Source organism: Pholcus phalangioides, unplaced genomic scaffold, assembly GCF_987345545.1.
Source record: "Pholcus phalangioides strain wild (caught in Gottingen) unplaced genomic scaffold, Ppha-v1.0 ptg000008l_1, whole genome shotgun sequence".
Taxonomy (NCBI): domain Eukaryota; kingdom Metazoa; phylum Arthropoda; class Arachnida; order Araneae; family Pholcidae; genus Pholcus; species Pholcus phalangioides.
In genome coordinates, this window is record NW_028301601.1 from 22,370,144 (window position 1) to 22,392,423 (window position 22,280).

General features: G+C 42.4%; 1 pseudogene; it reads right to left on the minus strand.

Moving 5' to 3' along the window:
- Positions 1-18,156: 18,156 nt before the first annotated feature.
- Positions 18,157-18,606, minus strand: LOC149084007 (uncharacterized; annotated as a pseudogene).
- Positions 18,607-22,280: the final 3,674 nt, after the last annotated feature.

Below are 22,280 nucleotides of genomic sequence, written 5' to 3' on the forward strand. Positions count from 1 at the left end.
ACCTGTGTGTTGGGAGCACTGGTGTTATATATATATTATATTATTATATTATTATATATTATTATATACATACCTCTCGGCATGACCCCCCCCCCCCCCCCCCAAGGGCAGCGCTGACAGGGGCCGGAACGATACTTATCACTTTTTGATTTTTCACACTATAAATTAACCACAGAGAGGCCCCTGAAAATCTGGTTTGGGGACTCGTCATCTAAATTCCAACCTAGGGGCCCTGCTGTAGGATGTGGGAGCCTCTCGGTACATGCACCATAACATGGTCCCGATGGGTCAAATGGGTCCCGATGTCCTCAGGTGTTAAATGAAAACTCGACCCAAAATCGTAACCGACTTCCGTAACACAAAAACGTAACAGATTTCCGTCACTCAAAAAACGTCACCCACTTCCGTAACATAAAATCGTCACTAATTTCGGTTGCTTAGAAACAGGCCCTTTTCGAGTTTGTGATTTTATATTATGGAGTAGATAGGTATCGTAATTCGTAAAATACATTAGACAGTCCCATTCTACATCCCCACAGTGGCTAAGGAATGAATAAGACAAATGCAGGATTTCATCTTGAAAGCAAAAATATCCCGTTTTAGAAAAATGAAAAAAAAAAGAAAACGGCACGAGAGAGAGGTATCTTTTGCAACCGGTTTTGTGGAGAATAAAATCTCAGTTGTCCTGTTTTCAGACGCTCCGTTGGACCAAACGTGCATTAGTCATCGACCTTACTACCATGATTTTTTTTTTCGGATATCCTTTAATCGTCAATGGTTTCCAAAATGCGGTCCGCGGACCCCAGGGGATCCTAAAGTAGATGCTTATGGGTGAGCTAGACGCGTTTCGAACGGAACAAAGCAGAAATCAGGATTTGAATTTTTGCTGGTGGCTATGTCATAGACCAAAGAGTCATGTAAGCACCAATTGAAAATACTGCCGTAGATAACAACAAATAGCTAATTGCATCGGAGGATGAATTTGATCTGATGAATGTGCCCCAGGATACAAGAATTAAGCGCAGCTATACGCATTTCTCTTCATGAAATTTTTCAGTTAAATGAACTGTAGAAAACCTCAAATAATGTTTTTCACGAAAAGTTCACCCATCTTGATAGGCGGAGATAGACTTGAGCGGGCATGATGATGGGTGACAATTCATATATAGTAAAACATCCCTCTAACGGCCACCTCCGATCAACAGCCACATTTTGTTGGAATCGAACGCGTCCCATTATCGCCTCCTAGAGATATAAGGCACTAATGCTTAGAAATTCTGATTCTCCTCGTTATAGCCAATCAGAATCAAGCAACTGTGACGTTGTGAAGTGCACCTCCTGCTGCTATATATATATACGTTTGGGAACTTATCGCCAAACACCAGCGTCTATTAACGATTTCGCTATTATTTTGTCATTACGTCTCATTTGCTCACACGATAATATAACAATGATATAATTTAACAATAACGATCATAACAATCAAACGATTAACGATCATAATAATAATGATATATATTATTTAATAATAATTATATTGACATTCAAGAAATACAGTGGCTTGCCGAAACACAAGTCCTGTGTATGGTTTTCTAATGAATCTATTATCATTATGAATCAATAAATGATAGCAGGGCCCAGCTTCGCGAGCCGTTATTATTGTCAACTTGATGCAACTGAACCACATTTGGATTAAATCAGAAAAAAATGAAAACATTTTTTAGTGATTCAATAAACGATCACTTATTGTAGGGGGGTGGCCCACCCCCATTCCCGTGCATCTGACAATTTGTGGTGAATTATAATATAATAAATCATATTTATGTGCAACAGTTAAAAGAAATTAAATGTAATAAGATATTAAATTTTTCAAACGTAGATGTTAGGAAAAAAAATTGGATAGGTTCGAGGAACTCGAACTCATAACCTTCGTTTTAAACGCCCCATGAACTTCCCACTGTACCAATCGTGTTTGCCGTGACGTAGTTGAATTTAGTATATCCATTATTAAATGCCGCCAGGAAATATGGTGGCGCCAAATGGATCAAAAGTTGCGAAGCCTCACGGTCTACTGTGACGTTTCTATGGCGTCACAGTTGCTTGACACTCGTCACAGCTCTGATTGGCTGGTTACGTGGAGAGCTCAGAATTTCTAAGCGCTACAATAGAAGGCCTCTGCAGTGTTTGCCATAAACGTCATTCAGACTACCTAGCAAGTTTGCCACACAGCATCGTATTTCGTTTCTTCTTATTTTGGCGTCGAATCTTCCTGAATTCCTCACAAAAGCCGCATAGTGATTGGATGTGGGGCATAGAAATCGCCGATTCTGAGCCCGAACATTTCTTTTCCTCACAACATTGATACTGGCACAAGCAGGGAATTTTTTTTTCCCTGAATATTCTGAGGGAAAATAGACTACTTACTGACGTCACAGTCAGAATGCGGAGGCCATCTATCTCTAGAAGGTGATAATCCCATAGACTTAACATTACAGGTAACCTCCACTCTTTGGATATGGAGTCGGGAAGACAAAAACACACATATCGCTATGAGGGAAAAATAATTTTCAAGCTGATTTTCACAACGGAGTCTCCCTAAAACTCTGTGTGGGGAGGGGAAATGTGTATGCTTCAAGGAAACAGATATTTTCTGGATATTATGCATATTGTCTCCGCCGTGGCTCGAACCCAGGCCCTCTTGCATACCGAGCAAGCATGGTACGATATACATTCGAAATTCCAGGCTGCGGTTTCTGGCCCTCATGGGCCACTGGGCGCACGTGCAATTATTCTACCTAGTCATTGGATTCAGTCACCCATTTTTGTCGAATGGCTTGTACGTTGCGTAGAGTTGATGGCTGTCTTCATGGGGAGAACGACGCGAGTGATTTGATACTTGCGAGCACGGGGCAAGGGGAGCCACCACTATAAATCTTTGCCAACTTTTCCGACACAACTCTGCCTCTTTTGAGGTAACGGAAGTAAGGTGCTTTGCATCAGTCCGGGGTTGTGAGCGGTTCTATCTATCTATCTACCATGTACACCATTGGAGAAACGAGAGCGTGCAAGAGGGCCCTGGGTTCGAGTCCCGGTGGAGAATATATAACTTTTTCTTTCCAAGTTCACCTCAGCATAATAACCAGAAGATATCTGTTTCCTTGATACCTTTGGTTGGAAAAAGTCGTCTATATCTCTCTGTAAGGTTCAGGAGAAAAGAGGTTGGAAAAAGGCCGAGGAGAAACAGGAGTCGCGAGAGAGAGAAACGAGAACGAGTTGAGACATTCGAAAAAGAGAAGGGGTGTAAAAGTTTGTACCGAAGAGACAGGACGGTTTCGTGGAGGTGTTGGATAATAAATTAAATAAAGTGTTGTTTTCTTCTTTTGGGAGTCTAGAATCCAGTTATTTCGCCCTGGAATCGTAGTGGAGGTACAGCCGAGGACCTACGACCGATAGGAAATCGGGGGAAACTTTACTGGCGCAGTCGACAGGATGAGGTCGTAGCTTCAACGACTCAAGGACTCAAGATTGCGAGCTGAATTCGAAGAAGAGTGTCCTAGCGACGGTGGAACCACCCGGTTCGTATAGAAGGATAGTAGCAGCGTCAAGCACCCACGCTGTTTTTTTTTTTTTTTTCGTGAAGTCAACCCGACAACCGGTGCTGAGAGGGGCAATCCTGCCCAGGCAAAAAGGAGCAAGTGTTGTACGGCGGTATCGAGACCATAAATAAAGATGGCGTATTTGGCAAAGGGGAACAAGGAGGATCTGGAGACCATGGCCGCCAACTTGGGGTTAGAAGTCCGACCGGAGTTCAACTTAATGCAACTAGTGAGTACCATACAGGAAAGTGAACTGTACAACGAAGCGACGTGCAGAGAGATGCTGAAAACGATCATAGGCAATAGGAAAGAAAGAGAAGAGATGGAGGAGAGGCGTAGAGAGAAAGAGATGGAGGAAAGGCGTAGAGAGAAAGAGATGGAGGAAAGGCGTAGAGAGAAAGAGATGGAGGAGAGGCGTAGATAGAAAGAGATGGAGATGGAGGAGAGGCGTAGAGAGAAAGAGATGGAGATGGAGGAGAGGCGTAGAGAGAAAGAGATGGAGATGGAGGAGAGGCGTAGAGAGAAAGAGATGGAGATGGAGGAGAGGCGTAGAGAGAAAGAGATGGAGATGGAGGAGAGGCGTAGAGAGAAAGAGATGGAGATGGAGGAGAGGCGTAGAGAGAAAGAGATGGAGATGGAGGAGAGGCGTAGAGAGAAAGAGTTGGAGGAGCGGCGTAGAGAGAAAGAGTTGGAAGAGCGGCGTAGAGAAAAGGAGATGGAACATGAACTCGAAAGACTGAGGATCGAGACAGGAGTCAGAAGAGAGGAGAATAATCAAGCTGGGCGCGGCAGAACCCCCAGCCGGGATTTCCAGAACATGATGCAAAAGTTCAGAATGGAAGAAGACATAAGTCTGTACCTGGTGCTGTTCGAGCGGCAAGCTCGTCGCGCGGCCCTGGCACGGGAAGATTGGTTAGCTGAGCTCTTGGGACTTCTTCCCTACGAGATGAACCAGTTAATTGCCCGCGAGCCGGAAGAGCAAGTACAGGACTATAATCAAGTTAAGGAATTGTTATTGCGGAGATTCAAACTCACCCCAGAGAAGTTCCGACAGATGTTTTCTTCGCGCCACAAGAGTCAAGAGGGCACCTGGAGAGATTTCTACCACGAACTGTGTACCTATTTTGATGGATGGACGGAGACTTTGGGGGTCACGACGTTTGAGCAACTAAGAGATTTAATCATCACCGATCAAATGAAAAAACGCGTTCCAGCAGATTTTAAGGAACACTATCTGGACGAATGTAGTGATATGGTGTCACCAAGTGAGCTATCGGAGAAGCTAGATAGATTCGATGATGTGAAGAGGACTCTGAAGACACCCTTTCCTAGTGACAGGACGAGAACCCCAAGACCGGTTCATCAAAATCCGAGATGGAAAGCCAACGGAAACCAGGGGCTTCAGGGTGAGTCCTGCCCACCTAAGGCGACGATGGGTTCGAATTCCAGAGAGAGAGAGCTGTAGTCAGTTGTTACGCGTGTGGAGCAGAAGGCCATATAGCAAGGTTTTGTCCTGCAAGAGGCCAAGAGGAGCCATTGAGTCGGGCCCAGGTGAACTCTGTCCAGACAGAAGAGGGGGACACGATTGAAGAAACCACAGTTCTAACAGCACATATCACGGTGCCGGCAGCTGGTGTTGGTGCGGACATTGACACGCTTCAGACCGTGAGTTTGAAATGTGGTCAGAAGACAATAAGAGGCGTAGTTGATTCTGGGACCCAGATCTCAGTCGTTAGATCTGATTTGGTTGAGATCGACGACAGTGAAGGCGAGGGGAGAATAAGGATCAAGTCCGCATTTGGCGAAAGTGAGATAGCCCCTCTCAAAATATGTATGATGAAGATCAGCGACGGCAAACACAGATACGTGCCAATTACTTGCGCAGTGTCGAGTCGCTTGATAAATGAAATGCTAATATGTCCGACGGCATACGACGCACCCTTGGAAAATGTACCAGTTCCAAGTCCGATCAATGAGCCGAGCCGTAGGGACGGTGTGTGTACTTCATCTGCCGATGGCAAACAGAAGGCCAACAACGGCAATAACAACGATTTTTGCATACCTAACGAAGAACTTGAAGAGAGGATCATATCCCAAGTCGAGAGCTACTTCACCAACTTCAACATCATGAAGAACAACTTTCTGCTGAAACAAATCCAGAGAAACAAGGAGGGCTACATCAGCCTGAGGTTGGTCTCATCTTTCAGGAAGGTCAAGACCCTGACCAAGGACTGGAGGGTCGTCCGGTACTGTCTCAAGAACTCGAACAAATTCCAAGTCAACGGAGGAGGCACTAAAGTGCGCTGTATTGTGCCCGTACCGGCTTGCGAGACCAGATGCGCTAAAATGACCCCGGTCTGCAACATGCCGTCCGAGGGAATGACACCCGAGTCAGTGTCGCAGTTTATATCAGAACACGGAGAAGTCGTCGACGTGGCAGTCGTCAATCAAGGATCCAAGATACCATATGTATGTACGAGGCGCTGTCCCTACGTCAACGGGAACATGGTGAAGAAGACGCTCGCCCTCGTCAAGTGCAAGACCAATCGGGACGCGTCCGCATCCGAGGCCAAGGCCTCGCAGCTCAAGGAGATGAACTCGAAACGATACGACGATGGTCATGCTGTCAACAGGAGGAGATCGGCAACGAACCGGTTCCCGGCTAGGCAGGAAACGTCCAAGCAATCGGACTGGCGATTGTTTTCGTGTCCATTTGCCAAAGGAATCAACAGAGCTACGAACCGGCAGTCGAAGACCGAGAAAACCAGAAGCCAACCGGCTAAATCTTCAATCGTCAACAACGGCGTACCCAGGAATCAGGGCAGGGAAAGGTCATCCTTCTCTTGTGCCGGTGGTGACCACCACCCCATAAACTCTTGGATGAACAACCGTTATTTGCCATTCAAGGGTGGTATGGCCGCCGCCAAGGTAGCTGCTACTGCACGGTACAACACTCGCCTACCGGATAGCGTCATGCGTTGGCCTGGGGGACCCGAAAGGGTGATACGCAAGATAATGCCGACGCCCTGTCACAGTAGCAGTGAGAAACCGAGTTACGCTCTTGAAGCATCATCATCATTTAAAAATGATGGATGTGCTTTTCGATGATGGGACGTGTAAGGTTCAGGAGAAAAGAGGTTGGAAAAAGGCCGAGGAGAAACAGGAGTCGCGAGAGAGAGAAACGAGAACGAGTTGAGACATTCGAAAAAGAGAAGGGGTGTAAAAGTTTGTACCGAAGAGACAGGACGGTTTCGTGGAGGTGTTGGATAATAAATTAAATAAAGTGTTGTTTTCTTCTTTTGGGAGTCTAGAATCCAGTTATTTCGCCCTGGAATCGTAGTGGAGGTACAGCCGAGGACCTACGACCGATAGGAAATCGGGGGAAACTTTACTCTCTCTCTCTACTGTCTCACCTGGGAGATATTTCCCGAAGTTAAGAGAGACTACTAATGCCTCTGCTTCAGCTCCTCACGCCAAGAGCGTGAAATAAGGAAGTCAGGGTCGTGTCTCCTGTGGTGTAGATGGCACCCATGCTTGACCGGTATGCAAGAGAGCTTGGGTTTGAGTCCCGGTGGAGACAAGATGACATTCCTTTCCAGTCCACCTCAGCATAATATCCCGAAAATATCTGCTTCGAGCTGCCTCTGTGAACCAGACGTTCTAGGCCTCCACCCGAAGTCAAAGAAGCTACCTTCATTGAAGATTTTCAATCCGTCTGGCCACACATTGGCCGAAGAACGCCAAGTCATAACACGCAGAGTGTTCTGGAAGCAAATTTTCGCCAAGTAATATTGGGCCAGTATGTAGCGCCAGCCTATGCCGCAGTGCCCGAGTGGCATGGTGGTAAGATGCTCGTCTACCATCGTGAAGGTTGCTGTCAGGGTCCCGGGTTCGAACCCAAGGGAGGGTATAAATAAGATATTTTCCCTAACGAAGTCGAGGCGACCACCGACAGGCAGCGCCTTCACTTCCAACCCATCTCACTAATGGCAGTAAATTGCGATATAGCCAGAGTTGGTGTTTGGTGAAGTAGCAGGCAGTAAGTCATCAAGCGATAGGCCACAATTGTTGTCGGTTCGTCCAAGGCAGTTTGGACTTCAACCAGCACCACCTAGAGATAGAAGGCCTCCGCAGTCTGCTTGTGATGTTAGTAGGTACTCCATTTTCCCTCAGAATATTCAGTTAAAAAAAATTCTTTGCTCGTGCCAGTATCATCGTTGTGAGGAAAAGAAATGATCGGGCTCAGAATTGGTGATTTCTATGCTCTACGTCCAATCACTATGCGGTATTTGTGAGCCAATCAAGAAGATTCTACGCCAAAATAATAAGAAACAAAATAGAATGCTGTGTTTCAAAATGTGGCAAACTTGATAGGTAGTCCGAATGACGTTTATGGCAAACAGTGCAGAGGTACATGGTGCTAAATGTACCAAACAGTGCTCTATCTCTAGGAGGTGCTGCTTCAACACGATACTTACATAACACGAAAATTTGGGTATCTTTCACTTCAAAATATAGAAGACTGATGGCAGCACAATCAGAATACAAAATACGTACAATTCTGATTCACATAAATACATTAGGGTGACACATAAACACGCATTCCAGTATGCACCAATTCGTTAGAAGTCCCCCAGAGGGAGGTTTACGTGTCGCACATGTACAGTTAGGAAGGATTGTCACCAGTGAGATTAGTGCTGATTGCTGAAGATAGTCTCAGCCTGCCCTGGTGCTTTTCTTGGTATGGCTTTCTTGAAGCTGCACAATCAACAGAGAATACGTCAGCATCGTCCCAACGGATTTGAGAATGAAACTCCTGGTAAATCGGAACAACTTGAAGCCGCTATAAGAGATGTCGCGTTTCTCTATCGTCTCCACGAGGAACTCCTCTCCTCCACGTGATCCTTTCAGACAGTCCTTGGACAGGTTGGCTCTCACGACCGATTTCAATCTCCGTCCTTCTTCGTGGAACCCGGAAGCGACGAATAGCATCGAGAAGTTGCTGATCGTGACAATCGACAAGAAGACCCCGAAGGAAACGCAATTCAGAGAACTCAGAAAACATATGCTGCTGTCCATTCGGAAGAGAACGAGCGTGCAGTAGAGCAGCACGCCGAATGACTTGGAGGTGAATAGCAGGGCTGGGAAGTTCATCAGTTCTTCGGCTTCGTCTAGAACTTCACTGACGATCCTGTACTTATTGAAGAGCAGGATGACATCCCGCGGATGATCTCTGGAAGCCGCTCCCAGAGCCGACAGAAGTTTCTTGGTTTCGTTGCATACGCTCATGAAATATACGATGAAGGCGTTCGGCATGACCATATGCGCCATCACGACGATACATCTTAATAATATTGCCGTAAGTAAGAGTACCGCCGAATTTGTCCCGCCCGTAAATACGTGAGTGACGTCGTAATACTTCAAGTTACCAATAATTTCTCCACTAGCGTACTTCAGGAGGATATCGAATAACATGTAGATGCATGTCAAAGACAATATTGCAACCTGCATGACGTTATTCTGCCATCTTGTTGTGATGGTTTGATGACCTATCAGCATTTGGGAGGAATGTATCTTCCGTAGGAGTTGGCGCATTCTTTGGCTCCTGGAAACGATGCTCCACCAGAAAACGACTTGTATTGCGAGTTGCCCGGAAGTAAGAAACACCGTAGACTCGTTAATCACTCTGGTTATCAACGCCAAAATGAAATGCAAACTGTAAGTAAAGAGACTCAAGGTCAAAAGGAAAGCCCGATATGGGACGAGATATCTCTTCTCCTCCATTTTGATGCTGTTGAAATCAACGACACAGACGGCGAGGAAAGCCAATTTGAAGGATGAACCTTTCACTGTGTCCACGTTACTGTTCCTCCAGTTGCAATCGGAGTCCTCCGGAGAGATGCCTACAGGGATTTTCTCTTCCGAGCCTTGACATTGAGATTTCTTTGCTTCCATCTTGATCTATTTGACACGAGCCTTTATTAATTGGAAAATTTTTCCAAAGTAGAAAAAACTATCGCCATCATTCATAGAAGCAGAATGCTTTCTATGACAACAAATTCAACGCGAGAATCCACCTCGCACGGTGGCAACAAACACACCCATCACGTACGCTCTAGTATCAATAGGACGAAACTCTGATCGATATCCTCGTGATTCCAACGTTACTTTCCTTTGAACTCAATTCGAAAAATGCACAATCGATCGTATTTGAAATCAGAAGAATGCATGACACATTCAACAGCCCCCCCCCCTTCTTCTTCAGGACAAATCAAACAAGTAATTATACCCTGCCGTGTATTATCGGGTCTGACTCAGCAGAGAGCAGTCAGAAACAGAATAGAAAAGAATTGTAAGTCCACAGAATATACATTGGATGGTGAATTTCACGATACGATTTGTATGCCAAAAAAAGAAAAGAATTTGAAAGTATTTAATGGTTTGGTTGTGGAAGTCGTCGGTATCCAAAAACGATCACTCAAAAAAAGCACTAATTATATTGTCGTTCAAAATGAGTGGTCATTAAGTAGAGTGAAAATCAATGTTTCCCAAAGTAGGCAATATCTCCCTTGTAGAGTCTGACCTGGGGGCTCACCAGAAATCCTAGTCTAAGAGGCCCCACTGCGGTATGTGGAGGCCCATGGGTCCCCGTACCGCTCCCAGTTGAGACTCGTGTGCCTAGATGTCCTTGGGTGTTCCGTAAAGTATTCGTAAATTCTGCGTTCTAAGAATCCAAGGAAATATTTTATTCCGACATGAAATGTGCTCTCTAACCGTTTTTTCCCAAACAGTAGACACAGACAGGTTGTTTTTTCTGCGCACAGAATTTTGATCCCTAAATATCTGTGCGAAATCACAAAAAAGTATGCTACCTTATACATACAATATAGAGAATTTTCCTCTTGCTCACCAAAAAACTCTGTGTACAGGGTAGAATTCTCTCAGTCATTCTCAGACTCTAAACGTCTATGCTTTACAAACTTATTCACTATGAAAAAAAATGGCGCCTTCCTTTGTGGCTTTTATCCATGACCAATAAACGAGTAAAAATAAAATGTGCCTTCTAGAAAATATTGGAAATAAGTATATTCATTATATTATACATGTAAGAAACATCACTGAACTGGAACTACTGCTGTCACCTATGAAACAAAAAAATACAGCATTTATGATTCTTCGATTGGAATTGATGACCGAATTTGATCCTGATCTACATCAACGGTTCCCATTCGGGGGTGCTTGGATCCCAGGGGTTCACGGCCAAATTGCAGAATTTCAAGAAAAATTAATGCCAAGTTGGAAAATAATAATAATGTGTAAATAAAATATTTAAAAAGAAAATTTTTAACTAAATTAACACCGAAACGCAAAAACATCATTGCAATGTCGGTAGTCTGCAGTAGTAATAGTTACGATTTGATAGAAATTGTACTTGTGAAACAAAACTTCACACTCATAACACGTACACGCACATTCAGGCATGCACCAGTTCGTTGGAAATTCGGCAGAGGAATGCATACGAGGTTCATGTGCGGTTACGAAGTAGTCTAGTAGGTGGAATTGCTCTCGCATCACATTTTCCTATGCTCATTTAATAATTCTACAATGGGCATAGCAGCTACATTTGAAATTTTAAGGTAAAAAAAGTCCCCTATGATGGAGAAGATGCGGCATAAGCCGGTGCTTCATATCACATGTCACGGTAACGGTAACGCATCACATTTACTAGTTACTGGATAGAATGTCCTACATATTCGTGAAAATTCTCGCTAATGAATTGCTGTAGCATGAAGATTTCCGGGGGTTTCCGAACTAAAAGTATTTGAGAACCACTGATCTAGATGCTCTTAGTGTATTTTGTTAACATAGCGCCACCTTTCGGTAAGAATTTCAACAAATTTATTTTTTCTTGTGCCGAAAAAATCCGACTCTTTGACAAGTCTAAGAGTACAAACCACAACACCCGGAAAAGGAAACATTAAAACCCTGAAATAACTTGAAACCCCGTTTTATTCAACTGGATAAACAGGTCTCACAAGCAGATATAGGTCAGAAACACATCAATCTTACATTACAATCACATCAGCTGTGGGGGTTCCCAGGGCTGTATAGTAAGGGCTGTTTCATAACACGCTGGAATCCGCGCCAACTGTCTGCATGCGTGACGTCATTGCTCTGACAGAACCTAATGCAGTCAACACCTTCTATAGCAGAAAGCCTTCGCGTGAGGCTTGTGACGTCACTGAAGTCGTCCATTTCACCTATTTCACCTATAGCCTCTTGAATAGGTCGCCTTATCAAGGCACCGAATTCTCTCCGATAATTACCTTTCCGATTATTGTCATTAGTATATTCTGATTATCGTATATTTATTGTGTGGCTTGCTTCCTTCAACCATTTAAGCATTTAAAATAATAAATTTTGTATTTGCTTATGAATACTGGGATTTTTGGCTGATTTTTACGACTGCTTTTTTTCCCATGATTTTGCATGTTTGCTATTTTTACGAGATATAGGGCATTTTTTCAAACAATTTTAAGGTATTTTTTATGATTTTCAGGATTAAAGGCATATTTTCATATTATAGAGCATTATTTTTGCACCTTTCAGCAGAACAATGGAAAGGGGAGTTTTTTCCCGGCTTTCTTTGACGATTTTCGGCGATATCAGCAATTTTCCACAATGTTTGGCGATTTCCCGTATTTTTCTTCAGGAAATATGGCAATCATATTTATAAGGCATATTTTTGGGTTTTTTACAGCATATTTGTAGGTTTTTTTACGGCATATTTTTAGGTTTTTTACGGCATATTTTTAGGTTTTTTTACGGCATATTTTTAGGTTTTTTTACGGCATATTTTAGTTTTTTAGGGCACAAATACATTGCTTAAGGACAATATTTTCTTGGTTTTCAGGTCATAAAAATGGCCGCTGTGGTGGTCGAGTGGTCATAGTGACGGACTCGCATCGCGAGGATCCGGGTTCGAACCCCACCGGCGCCACAGTGGTGGTCGGCTGAAGTTGGTTTTCTCTGGTTTCCAACCTCAAGGCGCGAATGCGAGCCGATCTCCCCGTTAAAAAGTCTCGCCACAGAGAGCGACAGGCCTAAAACGTAACAAATATTCAATCATTACACTTCGCTTACAGTTTGAAATATAGATGGCAGCACTGAAATATCAAGCGCAACAATAGCTACACACTCAGACTGTTAGGTGCACTCACTTTGTTAAAGACTCTTCCACGAAACTGGGCTGGAAGAGATCTCGGCAACGGGATAAGTCCGCTGGCAAAGCCCCTGGCGTTCATTCATTAAGGTCATAAAAATGGAAAATACCTCATGTAAGTAACATTTGCTTTGGTAACTTCCACTAAGAATATTTTTCTCGGATCAATTTCAGTTGAATCATGTACATTAATTAACTTTCGTTGGGTTGATTGAAAGCCAACTCGAGACAATATAACAATGAGACGATATAATTTGAATTATAGTTTGAACTTTATAGAATTTTTAATAATCTTTTTGTTTTCATTTGAATTAGGTGTAGCTTTTAGAAGTGTTGACTTCGTTACTATCAATACAACATCAACAAAAAACATGTGAAGAAAATATTTAAATAAATCTTAATCTATAATGTTTGTAGTTATTATATTATTATTTTGAATGCTATAATATCAAAAGACATTATAACTCACCAAATATTTCTTGGATCTAAATAATTTCTTATCTTATAGATTATAAAAAGATTATAAAGAATACCACACGCTACAACGAGAAATATCTCATTTAACCCCATAGCGTACAAACTGCTGGTGATAAATTTGAATGATCTGTATTAGACGTATAGGCAATAAATGTGGCAGCCTTGTGCTACGTTAAAAAAAGGAAGAAAGGGAAAGAAATAAAAAAAGAAATTAGGTGTGGGGGGGGGGGGAGTGACAGTACAGAGATGATGGTATAAGAGAGTATACAAGAGAGTACAGTGAAACTATATTTTTCACACTCACCTACTAACTTGTTTTGTAGATTCTTTTTACTTGTTCCCTTTCTCACACTTATATGTGTAGTATAAAATAGAGGGATTAGTTCTGAGAAAGATACATTATAGTATAGATACATATAGATTAGTGTGTGTGGGGGGCGGGGGAGAATGCCATGGAATAGAAGGAGAGAGAAAAAGCTGAGCAAAACCAACACCATCGTTATCTCAGTTGATCATTATCTCGTTGAGATTTCACGATGGTGGGGAGAGAACAAAGAGAGGGAAAAACACGCATAATTTGTTTTATATGGTTAAAATAAACCTTCGCCATGAGGGAAAAAGAGGTTGAAAAACAGTCAGGTGGAATGAATTTATTCCACTGGCGTTTGGACGCAATACAATATCAAGTCCCTGATCGTAAAGGGGTTGCTAAAACAATAAAATAAGTAACTGAAATTGAAAATAAGCCACGTCAATACAGAATGTTTTGTGTGCTGATGCAGTGTACTAAAAAAGTATCGGGGCGGTGACGTCACACAGCAGCTCCGAGACCATGCCCACTGAGCCAAGGTGGAGCCACTTTGAAGGGATGAAGAAGCCTTTACTATATAGCTCTGGGTGGGTCCTGGTAAATGTCCAATACATCATTTTCCCCCCAGGAACCCCCCATGAATAACTATAAAACCCCATGCTATTAACAGCGCTGCTCAAGACTTCTTGCACAGATTTATACAGCTAATAGTATAAGCACATCAACCTAATAGTTTTCTAATCTTGCTTTTCCTTTTATAATGCTCCCCAAAGCGAATTGGGTGAAACTGAGAGATAGTTAAATCTTCTCTAAGAAATCCTGAGACAAAGTAAAATCTTCTTGGAAATCATGAGAGATAGTTATATCTTCTAAGAAATCCTAAATCTAAATGCTTTGTGCAGGTAAAAGACCATTTTCACCATATAAAAAAAAGTGTTAGTAGGTCCTTTATTTAATTATAGACTGAAGCTGCACGATCAGTAACGAATAAGTCAACATGGTCCCGATCGAAACAAGAATGAAACTCCTAGTGTATCTGAACATTTTGCATCCACTGTAAGAAATCTCGCGTTTTTCAACGCTTTCCAGGAGAAACTCCGCACCGCGGCTGGGCTTCATCAGAAATTTATCAGAGAGGTTAGCTCTCATGGCCGACTTCAACCTCTTACCTTCCTCGTGAAAACTGGCAGCAGCTTGCAACATGGTGCTATTGCCGATAGTGACGACCACCACAAACACGCCGAGTGTGATGCAAGTTGACAGGTTGGTACATATGTCGTTCTCTATGCCGAGAAGGACAAGCAGAAACATAAGTAAGACACCGAATGATTTTGCCGTATACAACGCTGCGGGGAAGTTCATGAGTTCTTCGGCTTCATCGAGGACTTCCCCGACGATCCGACACTTACTGAAAAGCAGGTTAACATCTCGGGCGTGATCTTTCGATTCCGTTATCAGAGCGGACAGTAGATTTTTGGTTTCGTTGCATATGCACATGTAATAGGATATAAACGTGTTCTGCAGAACTACGTGCGCCATCACAAGCACAAAACTGGCTAGGAAACCGCCAAACAAGAGCCCTGTTGGACTGTCGTTGTTCTGAAATTCATAAATAATGTCGTAATACCTCAGATTCAATACCATTTCATCGAGGGCATATTTCTGTATGAAATCATACGGTATGAATAAGAATGCCAGTAACATTACTATAATCTGCATGACACTATTTTTGGCTTTAATCTTCCTGTTTCGGAAAACCCGTTTCTGTGCGGAATGTATCCTTCTCAGAAGACGGCGCATCTTTCTGCCCCTGGAAACGATGCTCCACCAAAACAGGACGTGTATGGCGAGCGTACCGCCAATGCTCATCAAGTTGTCATCAGTCTTCCTGATCCATCTCACCACCAACGCCAGGAAGAACTGTAAGCAGTAACAAACAAAACTGAGAAACATAAGGAGGAGTCGAAGCGGGAGAAGTCTTTCCTTTCTGACGAGACCACTGCCGAAATCTAAGATGGAAACAGAAATGAAAGCCAATTTGAAATACGAATCTTTTACTTTGTGATTCAAGATGGAAGCATCCGAGACCTCGGGTGATTTGTAATGGAAGAAAATCCTCTTCATTCTTTGGAAGGTTACTCAAGACTTTTGGATGAGATCTTTTATAATGGGTAGAGTGATGTAGAGCTATACGGCACAAGATTGTCAGAATAGCCCCTATGATAAAGATATCACCAATCTCAATTACTTAGAATCTCCTTAAATTGATTAGTTTGGGAGCATTCATTGGTTGAACGCCATTTACGATGATCGTCACGTCTTCGTAGAAATGTCAAGATTGATAACCAATCCAGTCACCTTCGGTTTTGTTACGTAAAGACTAGAGGGGGGTCTTCGTTTAAACCAGGCTTTGGGTGCACTAAATTGAGCAACTCTATTCAGTTCAGATCATGAACCCATGGTTTGAAAGCAATGGATTTTGCTCCCGAAACACAAAAGATTGATTGCTTATTTTTAATGAGCGGCTTGTTAGTTATTGTACGTGGTGAGGAAAGGGTTTCTCTTCCACAGACAACAAATATCAAGAAAAGCTATCATTCATTTGCAGCAAGTTTCTTAAATAGTTAATGTACATGTCACACTCTATGTCACTTGTCTGATATTTTTTTGTTAATTAAAGAGATCGTGTGACCCACATGTTAATGATGAGAATAATAAGTTCGCGAATGATTGTCACGATCTGTGAAGATGATGTATCGTGTGAAAATGAAAGTGATCGATGGATTTTCCTTTCCCGGAGAATAATAATAATTAAAGTTTTATCAAGACGATAGCTGTATGCAGTGAAACATATGTATATGCATATCTTTTTTCGAACAATTAAACTCTAATTACACGAAGGGTCAACTGCAGGAGGAGAAAAATTTTATTTTTATCGGTTTGGAGAGATTACGGGGGGGCTTAGCAGGATACAGCGACGCACAAGCGTCAAATTCAGAAGGGGTGGCAAATTTTAGAAATGAGTGGTAAATTAATGAAAATGGGAGAGAGAAGGATAAACCACAAATCCCCCTCTGTCTGGAAAGCGAGGGAAAAGGTTAGTAAGTGACCAAACAAGTAACCTAGAAAGTATGCAATCACGTGAGTAACCGAAAGAGTGGCCAAGACAGTAAGCGACCTAGAGAGCAATAGGCCCTGTCAGTGAGTGACCAAAAGAGTGACCTAGAGAACAATAGACCCACCCTGTCAGTGAGTGACCAAAAGAGTGACCTAGAGAACAATAGACCCACCCTGTCAGTGAGTGACCAAAAGAGGGACCTAAAGAGCAAGGGTCAGTGAGTCATGGCCTCCACATTCAATCATCACGTCCATCTAGCAGGGCCCCCCCCAGACTGGGATCTTTGGTGGGCGCCAGGTCAGATTGTCCGCTTCTATAATGAATTCATAGTGTGAAAACACAAACAAGAATGATGAAAATCATCCCGGTGCTCCGAGCTGGATCCCTGTAAACCCCACCCTTGGGCCATGCAGTGAGTGACCAAAATAATGACCTAGAGAGTGTGCAATCATGTGAATGACCAAAAGAATGACGTGAGAAGAAATCAGGTAAGTGAGTGACAAAGAAAATTGCGAAAACATTCGAGTGATCAAAAGAGTCACTTATATATAGGGCGTACTTACAGGATGGCATATTTAAGGAATGAATGATCCAGAAAAATGAACAAGAATAGGAAAAGGTAGGCAAAATTTGTGTAGCCCACAGGCAACAAAACCGTAATTCCGCCTCTATCAATTTGCCGTTTGGAACAGACGCAATCGCCCTTCCCGGACATTTTCTTCCTGATACGGAAAACGAAGGAAATGCCAGAATATGGCCAAATGGTGCTCTGAAAAAAAAGCAAGCGAATGAGGTGAAAGATATTTGAATGCTGTGTGTGTGAGGCGGTCTCCCATTTGTCTCTCCTCAGAGAACAGGCAGATTTTAAATACGATACTTACATAACATGAAAATTGAAGCGCTTGAAACTTTTACTTCAAAATATGGAAGACAGATGTCACCCGTATAACGCAAAACAAGCCTAACTCTTACAACGTAAATACGCTAGGGCCAAGCATACACACAACACACACACGCGACACGTTCCTGAATGAATATTACATGAATGTTGCATTATGTTGACCAATTATTTTTAATACATATGGTTCATAAAATAGAGCTGTGCAATGTTAAAATTTATTGAAAGAGATGAATTATAAATTAATGGCCCAATGAGATGTTAAACTCTATCTCCGCTTCTGCACATAAGCATCTTCATAATCATGTGAGAGACATTTGAAACTTGAAAATGTCAACACTTTTTTTCAGGAGTTGTCACGTCTTCTAAAGACGTCACCCAAAATATATTAAATTTTTACAAAAAAGGGATAGATGAGCGCGTCAATAGTATTGCGAAACACACTATTAAAACTGAAACGTCCGGGAGCGAAAATTATATTGAAGTTCAAATCTAACGTAAACTTGTACAAACATCGGTTCAGAGGACCACTGCTTAGTTGGACAGCATCAAACGCGTGAACTCTTCGTAGTCGATTTTGCCGTCGCCGTTGATGTCCGCATCTTTAATCATTTGCCGCGCCTCGGCTTCCGTGAGTTTCTCACCGAGATGGGTCATGACGTGCCTCAGCTCCTCGGCCGTTATGAATCCGTCGCCGTCCACGTCGAAGACGGAGAACGCGTGCCTGATGTCCTCGTCCGTCATGACGTGTTTCGTCCTCCTGGCCATGAGGGTTACGAACTCCGAGAAGTCTAAGGTACCGTCGTTCTCGACGTCCACTTCCCTGATCATGTCCCGGATTTCGCGTTCTGTCGGGTTCAAGCCCAGAGTCCTCATAACGGTGGCTAGTTCTCTGGCCGATATCACGCCGTCTTCATCTTTGTCGAATAAGTTGAAGGCTTGCCTGAAGTCCTTAAGCTGTTCCTGGGTGAATTTTCCGGTCATTGCATTCGGAAATAAATATACTACATTTGTGGTCACCGTGTCTCAAATCCAAGAAGAAACCGCCGGAATTTTCTCAGTTTGCGCTCGTAATTGCGTGTATTTTCTCAAAAACGAAATTCTAGCGAACATTCATAGACTTGAGACTGTAGCTGTTCAACGTCCCTTTTCTTTTCAGCTGGACTTTGTAAATATTTCGTACAAATACTGCATTTTCAACGGCTTATGGTTACGACCACATCAATGATTTATATCGCGATATAAATCGTACGGTAAGATATTACAACTAGCTATATTCACTGCTTTCTTAGAAAAACAATTAATAGATCTTGTTCTCGGGATAAAATAAAATGAATTCCCAAGCCATGTTATGTATATATACTGTTCCAGAGGTGACACTAACAATAACACGCATCAGCATCATGGTGGAACTAATCCTGAGAATCCAGGTTCGAACTTCGTTGGCGGTACACTAGTGGTCGACTGAAGTTAGTTTTCTGAGGTTACAACTTCGAGGCATGAATGCGAGCTACTGTCCTATTCGGGAAAAGTTTCTCTACTGAGACTAGGCAAACTTTTAACATGCTACTTGCATTATTCGAAAATTCAAACATTTACCATTTTCACTTTTAAAAAAATATGGAAGACAGATGTCTGTGACAGCAAGAACACGAGACAAGCCTAACTTTGACAACATAAATACATTACGGCAACGCATATAACGCACATAGGGGCCGTTCAAGTATTACGTAAGCAAATATTTACCCATTTTTGACCTCCTCTTCCCCCCCACCCTTGTCAGCAGCAAAAGTCAGCAAAATTTCGTCATCACTGCCCCCTACCTCCTATTGTGGGCATATTGGTGGGATCAGAAACGTACGCGGGAGGGGGGCGGGGGCATAGGGATCTCGTGCGCCTTTCCCTTCCCCCCCCCCCCCCCAGACGAAAAAAAAATATTTTTAATGCAAAAAATATTACCTTTATATGCAGGCCCATCATCTAGAGGGCGACGGCCCTTCCCCCCCCCCCCGGCTTTTGAAAATACATTAAAAATGGTATATAGGCCTATATATATATGTATATATACAAATATATATACATACATTGAGTACATGTGCTTCGCCCCCCCCCCCCCCCGGAAAAAGTTGAAATGACGGCCCTGTGTTTATATGTGTTATTATAATCGCTTTCTATTAATTTCAATGCTATTTGAAGAACTCACAATTTTTCTTTAAGAAATTCATCGTAACCCACCCTTTAAGACATATATGGTAAACCCTTGACCCGCAGATCAAATGTGGCCCTGAATGTTATCTGATGTGGCTTGCCTCAAACCCAATTTTGTAAAAATGAACTAAGCGGCACATTTACAAATGACCCGTGGCACAATTCCATAGCATTTAAGTGGCCCGTGGCACATTTTCAGGCCTCAAAGATCACTTTCACTTTCAAAGATCACTGAAGTAGGCCTCAAAGGTCACTTACACATTCAAAGATCACTGAAGTAGGCCTCAAAGGTCACTTTCACATTCAAAGATCACTCAAGTAACCCGCGACACAGTTACAGAACCCTTAAACGATCCGTGGCACATTTAGAGATCCTTTGGGTGACATGTGGCACAGTTTTAGAGCACTTAAGCTATTGACATGAAAATTCGCGCTGACATAAAATTGCACTTAAGTGCTATTTTATGTCAGCGCGTGCATTCATATCAACGAAAATGTTCGTTAGCCGATGCAGAAAAATATAATAGGAAATACATCTTCGTTAGCCAAAAAAAATCGTTTTGTACATTATTCTTAGTTTCGAATTAATTGATTTAATTAATTATGATGGCAAGTCGAATACTTGCCCTAGTAAATATAGAAATGGGGCGAAGTTGAAAACCTTAGCTGTAGAGCTTGATGGGAGGAAAGGGGGGAAGCGTTTTGAAGTAGTTCATCGATGTTCTACGTCCCGTGTTACCCGACTGTTCCGTTATCCCCGAAAACTACCTATATAAGATTTTTTTTGAAGCTCTGGGGAGAGACATACGCAAGTTTTAGAAGCTCAGAGAAGCCACTATTACCACAATGTTTGAAGACCTTTTGTGTACATAAAGATTTCCCAAAGGAAAACTCTCGAAACTGGAAACCTCACATAATCTCTCAACAGTGTTTACAATGAATCATCGCCTAACAGATGGTTCAGCAACCTTGGTTGAGAGAGAACTCCCTCTTTCTAAACACTCTTTCTCTGAAAATTTCATGAAAATGATTGTATCATAAGTGAATATTACAGTATAATATCATTTAATACAGGGGTAACCTATGGGTCGCGACCCAAACTTGGGTCACCGGGGCTCCGAGATGCGTCGTTATCTAAATCTACTAACAACCAAGGACTATGAGCTACGGGGTCCCGACTCAAACGTGATTCGCACTGGCTTCAGAGAAGGGCCGTACACAAATCCACTTGCAGCCAGGGATTCTTGAGTTATGGATCATGACCCAACCTTCATTCGTTGGGGAATTCCGAGTTGGATCGTAAAAATTCATTTAGCCAGGGACTCGAGCTATGGGTCGCAACCCATACTTGATTAGCAGGGGCTTCTGAGATAGGGTCATAGAAATTGACTAACAGCCAGAGTACCCTGAGCTATGGGTCACTAAACGGACTGTTACTTGGTTTCCGAGATGGGTCGTACAAATTCATTTACGCCAGGAGATCCTTAGCTATTGGTTACTAACCGGACTTGCTTGGCAGGGCTTCCGAGATGGGTAGTAAAAATTCACTTAAAGATTGAAAGAATTCAGGGTACAAGGGTTCAAACCCACCCACCTACAGAAAATTGCACTTTTCATTCTCGTCTTCGCCGTCGTTGGGAACGGACGTGCTTTTATCGCGCTCCGCTCACCGACTAATAGAAGAAGTATATCCGAAACCGTTGCCGGGGGATTATCCGTCACGTCAGTGCGCCATTTTGTGTCTTTCTTTGTGTTTTTCTTCGTTCTCGTGAGTTTTACTTAGCGTGTTGTTTATTTTTGGGCCATATTCTGCGGTGTTCTCTTTTTTTACTAGCACACGTTGGATTGCGAGATAAGAGTTTTTTTACTATATTGCTCTTAATTTTTTTAATATTCGTTGTGTATTTTCGATCGACTTAAATTTTTTTTTCTCGTTCGCATTTCATTTCTATTGAATTGTTGCCAGGCTTGTGTTTTCTCGCTTCTCTGATATAAATTCGTAGATTTTTTGGACGTTAGGGTTAGCAAACAGTGTATACTTTTTTCCAAGCTTCTCTCAATAACTTTGTTTTTCCTTCCACTTGGGCCTATAGTTGTAGTGTTGGTGTGATTTGAGATAGTTAGCTAATTCTAATAAGTAAAAATTGTACTTTGTAGCTTAATACTTTTTTTAGAGGGTGTTGTATTCTTTATATACATATTTATTTTATTCTTCGTGATTTAGTGTTGAGCATTCTATTTTACGTAATTTTTTCGTACAATCTCTTACGTATATTTTGCATAGTAATGTATTTTACGTTATTTTAATTTCCTGTGAACGTTTTTCATTTTCCTATTTTTAATTATTATTATTATCTAGCTTCAGCAATAGTGTTAGTATGCCTCGACCTCGACTACTGTTGTGTAGAGCTTGCGAAAAGAGGTTTCCCTGGTCTAGGGGTATAGTAGCT